Here is a 20671-nt window from a genome sequence, read left to right on the forward strand (position 1 = left end):
CTTTGATTAGAGTACTGAGCACTCCTTGAAGGAGGAGATAGTGAAGATACACTATTTTACACCTATCCTGTGATCAAAAATTATTACACAGATCAATAAGGAGGCAACAGAGAATCATTGATAGAGTGTTTGTCTAGCACACACAAGGTCATGGTTTCCAGCATCAGTACTCAAAAGAATGGAAAGAAGGGAGGGAAAATGGAGGAGGGTGTGTTTGAAACATTAGAAACTATAGCGTGTCAAATGACTATCTTTCCAGTATCTTTTTCTCCCTCAATGACCTGCTCCTCCTCACACTGTACATAGTGTACTAATGAATGCTCATGAACAGATCATAAGCACAAAAACACACATGTCAAACTATGCTTTGAAATCAGAGCAAGTTATAATGTGGGATGCCTCAGTAGGTATGGTTTCTAAAAGCAAAGATAGATCATCTTCGACTGGTCCTTTAGTTTTTGTCTAATACCTGACTGCAATTGTCATGTCCTCTTTACATGGGTACATGGGTATGTTACCTTCTTCATCTTCTAGATTTTCCCAGCATTCTCTGCTGACTTAACAGTCAGCCTGTAAGAGAGGGTGTGTGCTCCTGGCACGGTTTGTTGCCAGCCAAGGCAGGCTGGTGTGCACACGTGTGTTCTTTCTTCACACTCAAGAGAGAGGAAAATGGACTCCCATTTTGGAGTGTTTTCCTCCAAACAGACTCTTAAAAATCCCTCTGGTGCATTTGTATCTTTGGCCTTTTGCAAGAAGGGGAGAGAAGGAAGAGAAAGGACGACTGACTGAGAAGGTTGTTCTCATTCCCACTGTTGGCGAGGGGTTTGATTTCCTAAGTATTAATCAAAATCACTCTTGATTATAGCAAAAACAACCTTTGCTATAATTTTAATGAAATTAATGAGAATATATGGTAATTCTGAGCAACCTTGCTCTAGAGATTAAAGAACAGCCTGCCAGGAAACATACGAATAAAGCTTTAAGATCAAAATTTGCATAATTAAGTTTCTTCCCTTAATTGCCCACCCCACCCCCAGCATCACTAGCTGTGCTAAGATCTATGAAAAAAGATGTTTAAAGTCAGGTTGGCAAAGCCTGGGTTTCCCCCTGAGCCAGAACATCCTTTTCCAATACTGTTTTCGTGTTTTTAAAACTCATGCCTGCCAGACAAACAGATAGCCAATGATGATTGACCAAAATTACAGAGTGCACAGGTTTTGAGCCCTCCTCTTAAATTCTTAAATGAAAAAAAAACTGCTTTCCTGCCACTTTGGTACCATACGAATCTGTGTGTCCTGCTCTATGGAAGTGTCCTGCCAAGTCGTAGCCTAAGATGACAAGCATTGTTTAATGATACCGGACAGAAAGGCACCCCCCTCCAGTACTACTCCCTCAACAGAGGCTGTGAAGGCCTCAGCCCAGTCTACCACGTGACCCTCTATCAGCACAACAAACTCTGGTCCTTTCAGGAGGGTATGTGTTTGTTCCAAGAGTACAGACAAAGCAGTAGCCGCCTGTTTCCTGAGAATGTAAGGACACTCAGGACAGTGCACACATTACAGGTGTTTGTGCCCTTAGCCCCACCCTCAAAAAGATCTTTAACATTTAAAAAAATCCTGTAAAATGTCAACAGGCCCATTTCCCCCTTCAATGAGTAGTTCTTGGCTTTGTGATAAGGCTACAGCTGAAAGGTTAACAGTCTTTGATCAGAGGGAACAGAAATCATCATTTTTCGTTATCTGCCTCTATACAGAGAAAAAGCAGAGAAGAGGAAAGTGTCAGGGACAGCAGACCTGTTTACAGAGAACTTCAAGCTGGATGCCACACACATCTTATAATTAAAACATTATGTCCTCAGGCATGCATGTCTGTGTCCTTGGTCTGTCCAAACACCTGGGAAACAGTAAAAAAAATAAAAAAAGAGCACACGGGTGTCCACAGACACTAGCTAGACACAGGAGGCATTCCAAAGTGCTTCTACCATTTTTCTGTGTTTCAGTCAACATTTATTAGTGATTCAAAGCTCTTCTTGAGTGAATTTGTTTTTCTGATTTAAGCCACGTCTGTTCCTCTGGAGGTTCCTCTTACTCTGAGGAAGGATGGAATGTGCCATGCGTTGCTGCTGAGAGTGTAACATGGTAGGAGCACTTTAGAGAAGTTTCTTAAGACATGAGACATGTATGTGCTCCGTTAGTCAGGAATGCCCCTCCTTGGTCTCTCAGATATGTTTCATTGTAATAAAAACAAAGCAACTCAAATACCTATTTTCAGGAGAAACACGTGGAATACAGAAAATTACCCAAGAACAATGAAAAGGGTGATGCTGGCCAATCACATATCACTTGTAACACTACTGAGCAGACAGCAACACAGCCATCTTCCATTGCATGACAAGCAGAAGTGCAGGATCACTGGGGCAGTCCAGTCTGCTGAAAGGAATACAAGAAGAAACGGGGTGGGGAGAGAGGAGAAGGAAAGAAGAGAGAAGTAAAACTAGAGAAAGGTGAGGACAGGTCATCTCCTATGATGCAGTCCAGCTACGCAATGGGCTATCAGTCAGGTGCAAAGGCAAAGAGTCCTGAGCTACGCTGCAGCTAGAATGCACCTTGACAGCGTGTGTAACTGCAGTCTCTGTGCCTGGGATTATCTGATGGTAGGGACCAAGCAAGTTCTGAACCAAGTGAGGAACAGCCCAGCCCATCTCTCCACTCTCGGACTTCTAGTCTTGTGGCTGGGACAAACACTTGACAGAAGCAACTTACAGAGGAAGGCCTCACACTGACTCGAGTCTTAGAGGATAAAGTGCATCATGGTGAGGGAGGCCTAACAGAGTGGCTCGGTAAGGGACCACAGGAGTCAGCAGATGACATGTCTCACATCTTAGTGGATCAGGACTTCTGCAGCTCCCATCTGCATCAGTGATGCCCTGTATAATGTGTGCTGAGAAGAAGGATGAGAAATGGCCAAGTATTCAGGGTGTGAGGTGGAGAGAGGGAGGTCTTATGTCTTAAGGACCATAAATATACCTGGCTTCCAACCAAAACCTAAGCCTGACTGCCCAAGCATGAAACCAGCTGTGCACATGAGCACGAGGAACTGGGCGCTACAATTCCAATGTCAGAAAAGCCTATTCTATTTCAAGTAGTCAAACAGGGTTAGGGAGACCTCTGAGTAACGTTACTGCTGCACAAGCATAAGAGCCTGAGTTCAGGTGTGCAGCAGCCATGTAAAGGCTGGATGTGGTGGTGCTCGGCTGTAAATCTAGCACTGGGTATGTGTTACCTGGCTTACAACCGCCCGCACTCCAGTTCAAGGAGATCTGGCACCCTCTTCTGGCACTGCATTCAAGCGATGCACTTACATATGAGTAGCCAAAACAGACACAAAAGTGCAAATAAATAAATATATTTTTTTAAAGTAGAGAACAATTGAAGACACATGGTGTTGCCCTCTACCCATGACATGTATGCAGAAGTCTTCAGAATTACTGAGCCACAAGATCTCAAAAGTTAACCAACATAACTACAGGTTCACAGAGTTGTAAGAAGCAACATAAGAGGTTTCTTGTGCTTTGCTCAGTTTCCTCCAAAAGTCACATTATGGCAAGACATAGTCTATCATCACAATAAAAATACTGAAATTCACACAACCATACACTGGGTTTAGACTTCTGCTGTTTTACCTTCGTTCACTGGAGAATGTTTGCTCATCCATACTTTTGTCAAATGTGTCATGTGACCCCACCACAGTCCAGGCAAAGAACAGTTACATCACTATAATGGCCCCTTCTCCTCGCCTCCGATTAACACACATACTTGTCTCTACCTCTCCTAGGTCTCCATCCACTACCCACCTCAGACCCCAAATGACCACTAATTTGCTTTTTGCCTCCATAGTGAGGTAATTCCAATAAAGTCATACTTGTGGCATCATACTGCTTGAAGTGTTTAACACTGTCTGAGTCCATTCACCCCAACTGTGAAGCCATCTCTCCCAATGGAGTGCACCAAGTGATTGTTACAGTTCATTCCATTGTCGGGAACATATGCGTTCATTCCAGTATCAGGCAATTTCAAATAAAGCTGATATGAAAACTCATGAATAAGAAGCCTGGTGAGGCAGCGAGCTACCATAGAAAAGGAATCAGAGAATAAGAAGACACACAGACCATCTTCTTACTTCAACTTCCCCACTATGCCTGGTTCAAAACAGAATCACTATAGCTCTGTGCTTGTGAAAGGAAAACTTGGCATTTATCTGTTCTTCCTTCCATTGAACTGAAAAAAACCTACCCTCTTGCACATCCTAGGGATATAACAGTAAATACAACAGACCAAAAAACCTGTTTGTGTACGAATCATATATTCAACCGGACTTAATGGATAGTATTCTGTAACTATACATTTCAAAAACTTGGTCAAAACCAAGCATCCTAGCACATTCCTAGGCTACACAGCAAAACAAAACATGGGTGGAGGAATGTAGCTCAGTCAGTGAAGTGTTCCCTGTCTCCCTCTCTCCATCTCTGTCTGTCTCTGTCTCTGTCTCTGTGTCTTTCTGTCTCTCTGTCTTTGTCTCTCTGTCTTTGTTTCTCTATCTTTGTCTCTATCTTTCTGCCTCTCTAGCTATTTCTTTCTCGTGTGTGTGTGTGTGTGTGTGTGTGTGTGTGTGTAAAAAATAAATCTAAAACAATATTTTTTTTTGAGCTGGGGACCGAACCCAGGGCCTTGAGCATGCTAGGCAAGCGCTCTACCACTGAGCCAAATCCCCAACCCTAAAACAATATTTTAAAGCCCAAGTTAGGCCAGGAATAGTGGGGCAGGCCTCCAGTGGCAGCACTGTAAACCCTAAGGCGAAGGATTGAGATTTCATGGCAGACTGAGCTACACAGGAAGATCTTCTCTAAAAAATAAAAAATCAATGGCAGTGGGGAGGAATCCTAATAGCATTTAAAACTTTGAAAATTTTATTCTCAGCTGTACGTGGCAGAAACTTGCAGGCAAGTAGATCTCAAAAACAAAGCATAATTTTAGAAAGACAAGGTTGGGGCTGTGCATAGAGCTCAGAAGCATTTGGCTAGTAAGCGACTATGCTAGGTTCAATCCCTTGTTTATATTATATTCTCTTGGTTTTGTTGTACTAGATTATAAACTGAGAGCAAAGAAGAATATTTTACGTCCTTGTCTGTTAATACAAAGTACATGACTTGATAAACAAAAGATACTGACTTTTTAAAATAAGTCAATAAAGAAATTATCAGTCCTTTCATATACTACTTAAGATTAGGGCAAACAATTGGAATGACTTGGATAGATAGACAGACAGACAGATCAATAGATAGATATTGTAATGATAATGAAAAATATGAAAAAAATACAGCAAAGAAAACAGGAAAAAAAAGAGCATTGTGAGCAGGAACCAGGAGAAAATATACACAAGGAACTGAGCCAAAGGCTTGACCAGGCAATTCATTAAAGAAGAAACTATCTTAGACAACCCTGTAGTAATCAGAAGCATGTAAATTAAATATAATTACAAATAAATAATTATAATATAATTGTATAATAAATGTATAACTCTTGTGGGTTTAGATCATGATAAAGTTGACAAGTGCTGGCAAGGCCATTACACAATGGCTACTTTAGTACACTGCTGGTGGCCAGAACCAAAACAGCCACTTCAGGAGACAGTCGGGTATCACTTCATAACAATAAAGTGATAAACACTGTGCACAGCAGAAACCACTCTCCTGAGTATAATTTTGCCAAAGGAAGCATCAAACTTTTTGGTCTTACAACCCTAGATGCTAAAACACTTGAAGACCTTCATGTGCTTTTTAAATATGGTTTCTGACTATTGATATTTATCATATGACAGGTTAAAATAGATTTTTAAGGCATAAGACGGAGTGCATCTTCCGCTAGCCATCAAAGTACATTTTTTAAAAACTTTTGTTATAAAAGATTTTCAAATTAAACAACAAACAAACAACAACAAAACCAAAAGTAAAATAAAAGTCATCATGCACTGACACTGGCGAGACCTAACATCTACCCATCTCAGTGACTTGCTATACAGTTAGGACAGCCAAAGCTCACCAGAGTCCAGGGTGGGTCTGAGATGAGTGGACCTGACACCAACCCACAAAGATGGCCCCTGACCTCAATTCTTCCAACACATCTGTACTAGGGCAGCAAGGAAAACAGAAAACCTTGGTGTTTGAGTATATTGAAATCAAGAGAGGGAACTATAAAAAAAAAAAACAACAACAACAACAAAAACACATCTGCAAGCTGTCTGAAACCTTTATCCTTGCATTTCAGAGCAGAAGCAGGAGGGGCTTATAAGTTCAAGACTAGCCTGACATACGCACAGAGATCCTGTCTCTGAAAAACTCTGCCAAGGTCTAGGCTGTGTCTTGGCAGTAGTAGAGCACCTGCGTGATATGTACAAGGCTCTCCTCCTTCCCAGCCCTAGAACCACACGCATATAGAGATATCTCAAGAGTCATGAGATAGACATCTTTGTCAATATCACTGGTGCTCCACCAGTAGAAATCTACTGCTCAGCACACACTGGATGCTCTCTGCAGTCGTCTTCAGGTTGCAAGGCAAGTGAGCAGGGTGCTGTACCTGCTGGGTAAAGGCAAGAGATTATGTGCCAAACATCTTACACCACACAGGACAGCACCCACGTTTCCCTTGCTTACAAGATATCTACTATCAATCAACCAACTTTCCTTTTCCTGTTATTGCCCCACCACTACTTCCTGGAACCCAGAACCTCGTATATGCTAGACAGGTTTCTCACACTATGCTACCCCAACCCACATACAACTTCCAGGCTAAAATTCAAAGGCCTGGTGCTAAGGAACTGCTCTGCTGTCTGCATCTAGAAACAGGCAAACCTAAGTAACTTTTCTCTGTCATAGACAAGGGCCCCCAGGTTGCCCCAGCTCCTGATCTAGACTTCTGAAGACCAATGCTCTGCCAATTCCACTAAGGGAGCTGTCCCACTGGACATTGTACTCTCTGTATGAAGCCTCAACCATAGAGAAAATTCTAGAAAAATCTTTAGATCCAACTAGCTCACGCCCAACCCCAATGGAGAGGGAACGTGACAACCGACAATTGACAGACACATCATGGCCTCATTCAAAGGGCTAGAAATAAAGAGATGTGCAGGTCACCAAATACCTCTAATGGTCATTGCTACTCAAAGAACTAAAGGGACCAGCTTCATGCTAGAGGTACACAGTCACTGCCACTGGGGAGACTGGGGAAAACTTTAGGGGTGCAGCATTTCAGCAGGACCCTACAACTCCATGAGTTTGTGCCTGTTGAGAAACTGGAGCTAAAATTCATTGGACACTCCTCCACTTTCATGATGGAATATGTACCGTGACCTAGACTCTCCACCATCCTATGGGACTTACAATGTGCAGAGTTCAATGAAAGCAACACTGTGTGGCTGTGAAGGCCACAAAGGGCAGATATGTAGATGTAAGAAAAAGTGGAGTCAGGGTTTCATATACCACAGGGTAGCCTAATTGGCTGTGTAGCTGAGGCTAGCCTTGAAGTCCTGGTTCTCCTGCCTCCACCTCCTGAGTGTTGGGATTACAGACATTCACCACCACATCCAATGGTGATCTTATGTATACCTACTTTAGAACAACAAATCCTCAGTCACTGGACCTCTGAGAAGGCTACTGGGAGAGCTGAGTCTAGAGTAAACAAAGGTTCAGGAGCCTCTGAGCCAGGCTTTCTGGGAACCCAAGAGCAGCAGAGGAACAACATTAAAAATGTACAAAGTGACAGTAGACATAAAGTTGGAAAAGCCAAACCATCAGGTAGGAAGCACAACTGGAGACAGGAAAGTCAGTGTGTCTAGAAAGTCTACTCTCAGAACCCAGTGAAGCTCCTGGCTTCAGGCCCCTCTGAGCAGCCTTTTCGTTGTTATCTCACACAGTGACCCTTTAACACCATTTCTCACGCTGTGGAGACCCCCAACCATAACTTTATTTTTGTTGCTACCCACAAATATCCATTCAAATGACTTCTGTACACTTGATACAGGTACCTGGTGTCTGTCTTGTACTGAAAAATGAAGACATGGCCTATACCACCAAAGGAGGGGCTGAAAACTTATCAAACGTCTCAAGAATGAGGCTCTATACCCTGTGGAGGACTAGCTGATAAAATGGTGACCCCAGTACCATTGAGGGAAAGAAAATTCTCTCTGTCCTCATGATGCCCAATTCCCAGGACTGATGAAGGCACTCAAGGAGCTTGAAGCCAATCCCACACTCTTTCTGGGGCACATCTATAAAGCTTGATACCCCCAAATCAGTGCACAAGTTCCTGTTGGGAACTCAGCCTGTCCACTCAGTATAATTAGCACTGGGGTCATTGTGCTCTTACCCACAATTATGTACACCTTATTCTGGTTGGCTGTTTGCTGAGGGGAGTCTAGCCCCAAATTCAAGATCCTCCTGACTCAGTTCCTGGAGCACTGAGATTAAAAGGCATGTGTCACCATGTAGGGTATAATTAGGAAAGCATTTTTTTCTATTGGACATGATGTGGTATTTTGGATTCCTTTCCTTTCCATAGGCTAGTGTGGACCTCATCACGTAATCTAGACTGCTCTCAAACTTACAGCAATCCTTCTGCATCATCCCCAAATGCTGGGATTATAGACATAGGCCAACACATCCAGCTTACCTTTTTAAAAAACTTACATTTATCTACTCATTCCTTTCTTTTTCTGGGACTGAAGATAGAACCTAGGGCCTTGCACATGCTAAATATATATCCTACCTGACAGTGAGTGACATCTTCAGCCTTTGGGGATTATTTTAAATGAAGCACGTCACCCTTTCAATGTGTCTAATTCAATGATTTTTATGATACTTTAAGAACGTACAGCATTACCTTTCTCTATTTCTATAAGGTTTTTATTACTTCCCAAAGCCTTTGCCCTTTAAGCTGTCACTTGCCATCATCCCCTTTCCCCTTTTTGTTTGTATAGGTGTGAGATCTCTGACCATTTCATGTAAACAACACTGTCAGGATTTGCAAAGTGTATGTATTAAAATGTTGCTGGGAACATTGAAGAAGATTAATTTGTACTAATCTGAAAGGGGCTACTGGAAGGTAGGTCCTGTGCTAAGCACTTTAGACACATTTATTTAATCCTGATAACTGCCACACCAGGAGAAAAGGGCTGTCATCCCCATAGTATTACTGAAGATACAAATAAAAATGTCCCCAAAAGGTTGCTAAAGCCTTTGGAGCTACATGTTGCTTACGTAGGACCAACAGTCCTACTGTTACTGACCAGTTCTTTTATTTTGTTTTAAAAATTAACATATAAAGTAATGGGCTTCATTATGACATTTCATACTTCACTCATGCTCACCGTCCCCATTATCCACTACTTATTCTCCCTTCTGATTTCACATCTGAGAAAAAGGTTCTACTTTTCTTTTCCCTATTAACCTCCTCTTTTTCTTGCCACATTACTACTCCCTTACCTCTTCTCAACAGTCCTGCTTTATCTTCATGTCTTATGCATATAAATATATACATGGATCCACATATAGACTTGGCACATGAGGGGAAAAACTTGGGTATTTGTTTTTCTGGGTGACATGTTTTACTTAACATGATCATATCCAGTTCTATCCATTTTCCAGCAAGGAATATAACTTTTTTTTTCACAGATGAATGAAATCCACTGGGAGGCTGGTAAAGTGGTTCAGTAGGTAGAGGCACTTGCCATCAAGCCTGATAACCTGAGTTTGATCCTTGGGACCTGTAGGGTGGAAGAAGACAATCAACTAAAGAAACTTGTCCTTTGACTTCCATGTGTACCCTGCCGTGTGGCTAGACATATATACCCCAATAGTAAAATAATAATAAAAAGAATGATAATGATAATCATCTCAAAACTCCATTATGTACATGTATGTACCACATTGTCATTAGCTACCTGTCAACTTATGGGAGTCTAGACTGGTTCCATACCCTGGCTATTGGGAATAATCACAAACATGGTGCACAGCTATCTTCATGGTCTGTTGACTTAAGGTCCTTTAGGCACATGCACAGGAGTGGTGAAGCTGAATCATATGGGAGTTCTATTCACAGGTTTTGAGGAACCGCATACTAATTTCCACAGTGGCTGCACCAATCTTGAGTAAGCCACCCCCACCCCATCCTCATCAACACCATTCTAAGCTCAAGCAATTTCAATTTTAATTTCCCCAAAGACCTAGGATATTGAACATTTCCTCAAATATTTATTAGCCATTTATAGTTTGTCCATTGAGAGCTGTCTATTTACTGATTGGATGGTCCTGACTACGGTGAGATAGAATTGCAAAGCAGTTGGAAACAAGTCACTGTGTAGGTTGAGTGTCAGAGCAGATAACTGTGGCAACCTTCCCAGGTTGGTGCATGGCATACATGTGTGTGATGCACCTGTCCTCAAAAGATGTTTCAGAAGCAGTAGAACACATTAACATTAACTCCCCTTGGTCTCTATAGAGTGACGTTTTAATCACCCTTTCAACTTTTGAGAGCTAAAGTGTGTTGCTACTTCCTAGAGCCTGGAGGGACATTGGAACCCTCCAGGAGTTCCAAAGTGCTTCTGGAACCTTTTGCATGCCTTTTGCTTGCATTACTGAGGACCAGGAACAAGAATAAAGGGACACTGGGGCAGAGCTCCCTGGACCTGCTACAGAACAATTAGGTCCCTACCTTTAAAGCAAAGATACTTCTGGTTCAGTATTCTTAGGTCAAACGAAACAAAACAAAAAGGTCACAGAGTGGCGTTCTTATCTGGTTGAACCCTGCTATTCTTTCTGACGTGTAGCCACAGTCCCCTTACTTGGAAGTGAGGATATCTCACCTAAACAGTTGTAGTGTTGATTCAAAACAAGATGCACGTCAGACATGGTGGCACATAAGTGTAACTCCAAGTCTCAGGTGGGAGAGGCAAGAGAATCAGGAATCTAAGCCTAGGTCTCAGGAAGCAGAGGCAGGAGGATCAAGAGTTCAAGGCCAGCTTTGAACACATAGCAAATTTGAGACTCTATCTTTTAAAAAAAGAAAGCAGGCAAACAAGGATGGAAGGCATACGATGGGCACAAAAACACCAGGGAGTAGTACTTGATCTAAGATGGACACATTCCTGGACCAGAGACGTCTTTTGCAATTATTAGTCATTATATGGACTGATTGAACGGGTTTAGAGAAAGCCACAGAAGGTTAGAAGTGGGGCAGCCTCCAGGTCTAAATGAATTATGCCGCATGTTTTAAGATGGTGACTGTGGAGTCACAGAAGCCTGGGAGCAAACCCTAGCTGCCAATTAATCACTGTATGACTTCCCCTCTACCAGCTTCCCCATCTCTCTCACTTCAAAGCAGGAAAAGCTAAGGGCATCCACAGTCTAGTTTCAAAACCTCCATGCTATAAGATGCAATTATCTACCATGCACAGGGCTTCGTGCTTCAACTCAGCAAAGCAAAAACAATTGACATTTACAGTCTCAGGCATCTCCCGCAGTGTTTGGGACACAAAGCTCAAGGATAAGGTGTGCTACTGGATACTTTTCTCTACAAAAGGCACTAGACAATAAAAATATCCCCGAAGGGAGACTAAAATCATGAGCCACTCTTTATCCCTGTGATTGTTTGCTTTCTTCCCTCCTTAGCAGTCCATGACATAGATCTGACGTTTATGCTGGGTTTCTTCCTCTACCACATTGTCATCGCAGAGATACAAGTGTTGGCTGTCTTCACCCTCTGCAGCATCAGTTCTTAGAACCCAGAACCCAGACTCTCTGTAGCTCACTGAAAGGTTCTTGTACCAACACTAAGAGAATTGCCATTTCTGCATTCATTCATTCATTCATTTATCATAATGATCTGGGCAAGGAGTTCTCTTTCCCAGTATTCCTTATATGTGACATAAACCTTGCTAGAAGTCAGTGCTAAGGCCAAGTTTGATTTGCCTAAGCCTGTTTCTCACTGGTTGGGTTTGCCTTCATTTTTAGAAAGCTCAAAGCATAATGCTGCTTTGAATCAACTACAATTGCAGTGTTTTCTTGAAGCCATTTTTCCCTTCCTGATGTGGAGACGGGACATAATAAATGAAAGAAGACTCTGCTGGTCCATGCTTAAGATGCTATTCTGAATCACCGATTGTATTTATCATAAGAAGACACTACTCAGACTTGAATGTGCCTGCAAATTCCTGGGGATCTGATTACTATGCTAAATAGATCATTGAATCTGACACAGTAAATCAGGAGCTACTGCATTTCTAACCTTAGACCCCAGGTGATGCCACTTAGGCCTGGTCTATAAATTGAGTTGCACAAGGTGAAAGAAACGTGTTCCCTTGATTCAGCACAATTTCTGTGTCCATCTCCTCCACAAAATATGACCAGAGTCTCTAGAAGTGTAGGGACAGACACCAAAAGCACGTAGGATGCTGTTAAGAAGTACAAGTCACCCCCACCCTAATTTCCCTTTGTCTCGCTACTAACCCTCCGAGTTCCCGATGAAAGTGGCCAGAGAGTCTCCTGGGAAGCTCTCCAGATGCTTTTGCTGCAGGTGGCCTCAAGGCCAATTTTCAAAATGACTCTTTTTCCAAGGTTTTTCCCAAGGTACACTGCTGGGGACATCTGTTATCACTAATACTTGGCTAGGATTTTTAACATCCTAGTGTTTTCATACCAGCCCTAAGAATGTCCCATCCCTCATCTTCAATTCAGAGTTGGTTCAGTTCCAGAAAATCTTAGACCCTCATCCCTAGGCCCAGAGCAGCCAGGTCTCCCTATCCCTACCCCGACGCCACACCTCAGGCCAGCCAGGTAGAGACAAAGTCGCTCATGCACAGAGCGACCCCCAGGCACCAGGGCGGGGTCCCCGGGTGCCCCAGCCCTCACTCACCTTACCTGTCTGGACCAGGATGGCCAAGGAGAAAACAAGGTAAAGGAGGAGAGCAGTGAGCCTAGCCACCATGGCTGGGAGCAAGTGCAGGGCCCCAGAGGAGGACAGCTATCCCAGGAGGGCCTGAGAGGTGGGTGGGGAGGAGGGGCTGGAGAGGAGGAGCCTATCACAGCTGCAGGACCCCAACAACAGCTAGAACCACTTGAGCAGCTTGGCAGCAGTCTGGGGTGGGTCATGGGGGAGGGGCGGAGGCGGGGCTAACAGACACCCTTGGGTCCGGATTGGGTGGTGTGTCTACTTGCTACCCACAGAACCCTCCCCATCCTGCGTCACTATGGGAATGTCAGAAGCGGCCTGCGAGTATCAGAAGCCAGGGCGTGAGAAACAGCAGTGGAGATGGTGCTCAGAAATGGCCACCTGTGAGACCACCACACCCTGGCCCAGAGCTTGCGACCTGGCCACACCTTCCTCCTCTACTTCAGTTCTCCCAGCTGCGAGGACCCCAGCACCTCAGCAGCGCTTGCTACTCCAGGTTGAAAGCTGCAACAAAATCCCTGCCTCAGACTAAAAGAACTGGTCTGTTTGTGTAGCTGCCTGGAACCAGGTGGAAGCTGAGGATCAGGGCAGGCAACAGGGAGGGTGAGCTCAGTCCAGAGTAAAAGCTGTAGGGAACAGTTCCCGAGGCTTGAGTTAAGGATGGCCTTAGTGAAGGGAAAGTTCACAGCTGCTCAGTCTACTGAGACTAACAAATGCGCTGCAGTCTGTCCCCATTAATCTCTCTCTCTGCAAATGGAGTCCACCTCCCTGGCAGTGAGAATGCAGATACTCTCTGCTGTGACAACCAAAAACCTACTGCAGCCTGGAATTGAAAGCTCCCAATATGAGCAGGGCTGCAGCCAGCTCTCAGGACAAAGAAACACTGCTCGGGGTAGCGGCATGGAACCTGTCTATACCATCATGCTGCATAAGCTGCCCTGGGGCCACTTCAGAGCACCTCTCCTATTCCTATTCCTATGAGGCAGATACAACACATATACATATGCACAGGCAGGTGTGCACAGACACACACACAAACACAGACACAAACACAGACACACACACACACACACACACACACACACACACACACACACACACCCTAATGAAAACAATACTAAAAAGAAGAGAAATTTTCTGAGCCTTTAACAAAATCCTAATTCCCTGACTCAGCAAACCAAATCCTATATGCTTAAAGGGAAAGTTAAAACTTATTGAGAAGGGTGCTCTCTATTCAGAAAATAAGGTTCAAACAGCATCTGTCTTCAAACTACACAACAGAGCTGCAGGGGAACTCAAGTCCATCCACTACCAGAAGCCACGCATTTCCTACCTTGAGCTGGTACTAGAAGGTCTCAGCCCCATGTCAACAGCTGCCCAGAGTAAGCCCACAGCTGCTGGATAAACCTCTGGGACAGCAGTGTTTCCTCTGGACATAAATAATAACAATTACATGTTTCTATGGTTCACAGAGCTCACCAAACATTCTTTCTTAAGGGCTAGGCTTTCCCACACATGAACTTGTACACATGAACACACATAAATATTTTTTAAATAAAATTTAAAAGTATTTTTCTCCTCTAAGACTTAAAAGCTTCCAGTTGGACAATCTCCCCCTGAATGTCTTTTTCATAAACATTCTAGCATTTAGATGTCAGCATTGACTACATTTGGCAGCTGATTAAATACCACAGATCATGTCCCTCCTGGGTTATGCTGTTACCCTCAGTTCCCAGTGACTGGTTCCATTTCAGGCCTTTCTGAACTCTTAAACAGCCACGCACAACCTTTGACACTGTGACACATTATCATCTACAAAGTTCACGCTTCAAGAACCATGACCGATTGCAAAAGAAAACTCTCTGAAGGTTTTAGATCAGTTTACAGTTTTGTGCTGGGCCATAGCCTGCTCCTCAGGTTTCAGACAACTGTACATACACCCACTTTCCAATAACTGTGCGCTCTTCCTGGGCCAGGAAAATACAACCCCCAACAAAAGGCCACTCAAAAACACATCTGTAACACAAAATCCCTTTGAGGAATCTTTTGATTCATGCCTTTAAATCTCTTAGATAGAAAGAACTCACACTGAATATTTTAGGAGATTGTTAGAAGAATTTGAAAGTTCTAGAACTTTTAAAAGAAATCCATGCTTTTGGCTTTAACAAAAACAAATGCTCATCAAACTTCATCAAGCAGAAAAGGAGCCAGTAGGCAAAAGCTTTTTAATGAGACTTTCTGTTTTCAGTTTCTCTGTTTTCCAGCCCAGCTGTTCACTGCCCCCCCCCCATCCTCCAGTTTGCTATGTTTTAAATCCTCTAAAGATTAGTAATGATGGCTGTAATTGTCTTCTGAGGAACAGACTAATGCAGGCACTCAAAACATAACATATACTAACAACAAATCCTGGCAATACGTTTATAAATGAAAATCAGAGACTTGAGGGTGAAATAAGTTGCCTTAGCATGGCCAAGATTCAAACTTGACAAGAACAGTCCTACCCTAACTATTACTCTATACTCTGTTAAACACAAAGTATTTTCTTCTCTCCTGAACTATTTCTCTAAACAACTCCTGAACCTGCAGAAAATGTCCCAGCAGAACCAGAAGGTCCTCTGCTAGGTTAATGTTTTTGTCAATACACGGACAGAAAAACTGTGAAGTTGAAATGCTGTGGAGAGAGGTGTGACCTCTGACATGTCCTCCTGGCAGAGATCATTGAGCAGGGAGAGCGGGAGATAGGTGTGGGGGAGGATGAATCTAGGGCCAGTTTCCCAGTCCATCAGGGTGGATGAAAAGTTGTTCCCTCTGGGCATTCCCCTGCCTTCTTCCTGCTACCTTTAGTGCTAGTGAGTCACAGAACCAAGTTAAGGTGGTTCAGGGGAGGTGAAGGCCACAGCTGTGGGGACAAGAACCAATACTAATAGCAGACACAGGTGTCTATACCATGTTCTCTCCCTAAGGCTCTTCAGCATGTTTGCCTAAGCCTGCACAGCTAACTACCACAGTCAAAGCTAAATGGCTGTACCCTCCATCCTGCAATGCCTATGAAGCTTCAACATGGCTCACCTTCTCTGAACTTGCAAACCGAAATTTTTCATTACACTTGGGAGGAGAGCTGGCTGTATAATACAGGGTGGCCTAGAATTCTCTATATGGCCCAGGCTACTCTTGAACCTAGACAATCTTTCTGTCTCAGCCTGCCCCAGCCTTCCCCAGCCTGCCCCAGCCTGCCCCAGCCTGTCCCAGCCTGCCCGGTACAGGGATGGGCCCAGGTGAATGACCATATCTAGTTTGTCAACTTTGCTATATTTTCTTTAAACAAAACCTCAAATGCCCAGTTTTTCAATGCACTTGCCTTGAGCTTTAGAACTCACGTGGTCATCCAGTCCTACCACAAACCTCCCTCCACTCAGGGGTGGCATGTACCAGAATCGGGGCGAAAAGCTCTCAGGGAGAACTTTTCCTCGGGATGGAGACCCTCCAACTCCAAAGACCAGACCGAGACACCACAGGATGCAATCAGCAAGAGGATTTGGTTTATTGTCGGGATACACAGGCACAGGCACCTGCGGGCGCTTCAGTCACTCGGGGGACTGGCGCGCCCCATGGAACCAAGGATGGGCTTTTTATAGGATTTTGGGGAGCAGAAGCAAGCATACAGAAGCAGATGCATGGTTACAGGGATATAATTGGTGGATTCTAATATGGCAAGGGTTCAGCCCGGGGGCAAGTTTCCTAGCTACCTTCCTGAAACATAAGGGCTGACTCGGCCCCCCAAGGGTTCAGCCCGGGGGCAAGTTTCTTAGCTACCTTCTTGGAACATAACGACTGACTCAGCCCCCCACCAGGGTGTGGGACCTCTCCCAGGGCTTTTTTCATTGTCAGGTGCTCAACCGCAGTCGTCCTGTTGTCAGGCCTTCAACCAAACACATCCTGCTTGGCAGCCGCTTTGTACTCAGTGTTTTAACCTTTCTCTGAACCAGTCATCTTAAGTACAGCCTTGCAAAATGGCGTTACTGCTGCTAAGCTGGGGTCTTTCATTCCCCCATATTTTTTTTTTGCTAACTTTGAGTGAAATCTTTCACTCGACTTGGTCAAGAAATTTCTGTCTGGTGGGGGCTTATTCCCCCACTGACTCTAGGCCACAAAAGGACTAGGAGGAGCCACGTAGGAGTTTTAACTTTAAGGGGTTTGGAATGCGCTGAACTCTCCATGTCTGGGGTGTAGTGTTGTGATTAGTCAATTCCTCAGACCGGACTGCCTTGACGTGTGGTGCGTGGATCTAAGCCGTGACTCCGTCTACCTTTAGGGCGGTCGGGGTAGTCAGGAGGACGGTGTAGGGTCCTTTCCACCGTGGCTCGAGATTCTTTGTCTGGTGTCTGCGCACCCACACGGTGTCTCCAATCTGGAACGGGTGTGGCACCACCGGATGCTCAAGCTTGTCCTGGTAAGCAGCGGCCAAAGGTCTCCAGACGTCTCTCTGCACAATCTGTAGGGCCTGTAAATGGGCCCTCAGAGAAGGGCTGTCAGCAAAATCAGCAATGTTTGAATCAAAGAAATGGACAAATGGGGGTGGTATTTCATACATTATTTTAAAAGGAGTTAGACCATGGGGGCCCGGGGTATTTCGGGCCCGATATAGAACTAGGGGAAGGAGGGCCACCCAATCCTTTGAGCCAGTTGCAAGCGTAAGTTTGGATAAAGTCTCCTTAATTGTTCTATTCATGTGTTCTACTTGACCTGAACTCTGGGGTCTATAGGCACAATGTAATTTCCAATCAATCCCCAGCAATTTGGCCACCAACTGACTTACTTGGAAGACGAAAGCGGGCCCATTGTCCGACCCCAACGCTTGAGGCATGTCATACCTGGGAAAGATTTCCTCGAGGAGCTTCTTGGTGACCATTTTTGTAGTCTCGTGTTTTGTGGGGAAGGCTTCGACCCATCCTGAGAAGGTGTCTACAAACACTAGGAGATACTTGTATCCATATATACCTGGTTTAATTTCAGTAAAATCAATTTCTCAATGGATGTCGGGACGGTGTCCCCTAGGACGAACTCCTTGTCCAATCATGGTCCTTTCCGAGTTAACCTGAGCGCACGCTTTGTAACTCTCAGTCACCTTTTGTATCGCTTTGTCCCGATTCAAAAAAACACAGATTTATCTCTTCCCAATCTAGTAAGGTTTTCATCTTCTTAAACCCCAAATGGGTTAATTTATGTAAAAAGGAGATCAATTCAAAAGTCCTTTGTAGACCCACTGTTTTAGTTGAGGGTGGTAGATGGCCCCCATTTTTTTAGGAGCTCTATGTCCTCATGGGCATAAACCCAACTGGTTTGTCCCACTGGTGGGGGCGTGGGTTGGTCTGGGCTATTTAAGGGCAAGATTTGTTTGCTCATGGCCGCTTCTCGCGCTGTGGCATCGGCCAGCCGGTTTCCTCGTGCCTCTGGGTTGTGCCCTTTCTGGTGTCCTGGACAATACATAATACTCAGTCTTTTGGGCAAGAATAGGGCTTCTAAGAGGGCCAGAATTTTAGCCATATCTTTACCCTTAGATGTGAGCAGCCCCCGCCTCCGGTAGATCTCCCCGTGGATGTGTGTCGTGGCAAAGGCATAACGGCTGTCTGTATATATATATTTAGCCTCTTACCTTTTGTCATCTTGAGCGCCTGAGTCAAGGCGATGAGTTCAGCCCGTTGTGCGGAGGTACCAGCAGGCAGGGCTTTCGCCCAAATCACTTTGTCCTCCGTAGTGACCGCAGCACCAGCCTTTCGCTCTCCCTCTGTCAAGAAGCTGTTGTCATCCGTGTACCATGTGTGGTCAGCATTCTGAAGAGGCTGGTCCGATAGGTCCGGCCTGGTTCCATGTACTTAGGCAGTCATGCTGTTCTGCCTCCTCTGGTAGAGGAAGCAAGGTGGCAGGATTGAGGGCGACTACGGGCCCAAACTGAACCCGTTCTGCATCCAGTAACAAAGCTTGGTGTGAGAATTAGAGAGCCAGCGGTCTGGGGGCTGCTTTACCAAGGCCTCCACTGCGTGGGGTGCTAGGATGGTGAGTGGCTGTCCCAAAGTCAATTTTCCAGCATCCTTGATCAGGACAGCAATAGCAGCCACCATCCTTAGGCACGGTGGCCAGCCGGAGGCCACAGGGTCCAATTTCTTAGACAGGTAGGCCACAGGGCGTTTCCAGGGTCCCAACCTTTGTGTTAGGACCCCTTTAGCATACCCCTGTTTCTCATCGATGAACAGTTACTGAGCAAATTGTAAGGGTTTGGAACAGTCGGATGAATATCTTCTATCCTCTTTTGACCTTTCTCAAGTCTTGTACTGGCCTATAATCTCCAGTGCCGGGTTTCTTAACAGGCAGAAGAGGCGACCGGCAGGGGATTAGGATGCCTTGATCTAGAAGCCTCGTAATGTGAGGCCTTATACCTTGATAAGCTTCATGTGACAGGGGGTATTGTTTTATGGAGACTGGAGTTGTAATTAAGGGGGGCTGTTGGAGCGCCAACCCCATCCCACCAGTCTCTGCCCAAGCCAGTGTCCTGTCCCGGTTCATAGGGTTAGAACTTGAAGGGGAGTTCCGTGGGGGCCAGTTATTTGGGCCCCTCCTTCCTCAAAATGAATTTGTGCTTTTAGTTTGGTGAGCAGGTCACGGCCCAGCAGAGGGTACGGGCAGTCCGGAACATGTAAGAAGGAATGGAATGGGTCACCTTACCGGTAGCCAGCTGAACCCGGCGGTCCGTAGTCCATCGGTATTGTTTCTCACCAGTAGCTCTTTGTACCCAGGCCGTCCGGTCGCTGAGTTGTCCTGAAGCTCGGGTAAGGACTGAATGCTGGGCTCCTGTGTCTACCAGGAAAGTAACCGGCTGCCCCCACAACTTCAAGTGTTACCCTGGGCTCAGGGGGGGGGGCCTCCTGGCCCTGACCTCCCTAATCTTTATCTAGAGCCAAGAGGGAGGTTCGTGGTCGAGGCTTTTGGGGTCCGCCAGGCTTCTTGGGGCACTCTCTGGCCCAGTGCCCATTCTCTTTGTAATAGGCACATTGATCTTTATCCAGCTTCAGCCCCTTTCGAGCTCCCCCCTATCTCCCTTCCTTTCTTGGCCCTGAACTATGGCAGCCAAAATTCGACTCAATTCTTTGTTTCTTTTTTATCTCTCTCTTATTAAAAATCTTTTCAGCTTCTTTAAGTAAATCCTGTAATGTATAGCCCTGCAAATTTTCTAACCTCTGTAACTTAGTCCTGATATCTGGAGCAGCCTGCCAGATGAAGGACATAGAGACACTCGTCATTTGTCCTGGGTCATCTGGGTCATAGGGAGTGTACATACAGTAGGCCTCCTTAAGTCTCTCTAGAAAGGCGGAGGGAGTTTCCCCTGCTTCCTGTAATACCTGTTTTACCTGAGCCAAATTAGTAGGGCGTCGTATAGCCCCTCGGAGACCCGCTAGAAGCAACTGGCGATAAAGGCATAGGTGTCCCTTACCTTCAGCTGTATTAAAATCCCAGTTTGGTCCTCAGGCAGCTGGGTGGGACGCCCATCATCTCCCAGAACATGCTTTCTGGCCTCTAGGAACATTCTTTGTTTTTTTCTGAGGTTAAGAGGGCCTGTGAGAGCTGTTGGCAGTCATCCCAAGTAGGCTGGTGGGTAAGTAAAACAGATTCTATTAGGT

General features: G+C 45.0%; 1 long non-coding RNA gene across 1 annotated transcript in view; it reads right to left on the minus strand.

The window, feature by feature from the left end:
- The window catches only part of LOC134480465 (uncharacterized), a 37688-nt gene extending 24492 nt beyond the window's left edge, over window positions 1-13196 (minus strand). Inside the window, exon 1 of the long non-coding RNA XR_015629285.1 lies at window positions 12968-13196. This is a non-coding gene — a long non-coding RNA (uncharacterized LOC134480465). The remainder of the gene's footprint in view (window positions 1-12967) is intronic.
- Between the last annotated feature and the right edge of the window lie 7475 nt (window positions 13197-20671).

This window comes from Rattus norvegicus, chromosome 9, assembly GCF_021556685.1.
Source record: "Rattus norvegicus strain SHRSP/BbbUtx chromosome 9, alternate assembly SHRSP_T2T, whole genome shotgun sequence".
Classification (NCBI taxonomy): Eukaryota; Metazoa; Chordata; class Mammalia; order Rodentia; family Muridae; genus Rattus; species Rattus norvegicus.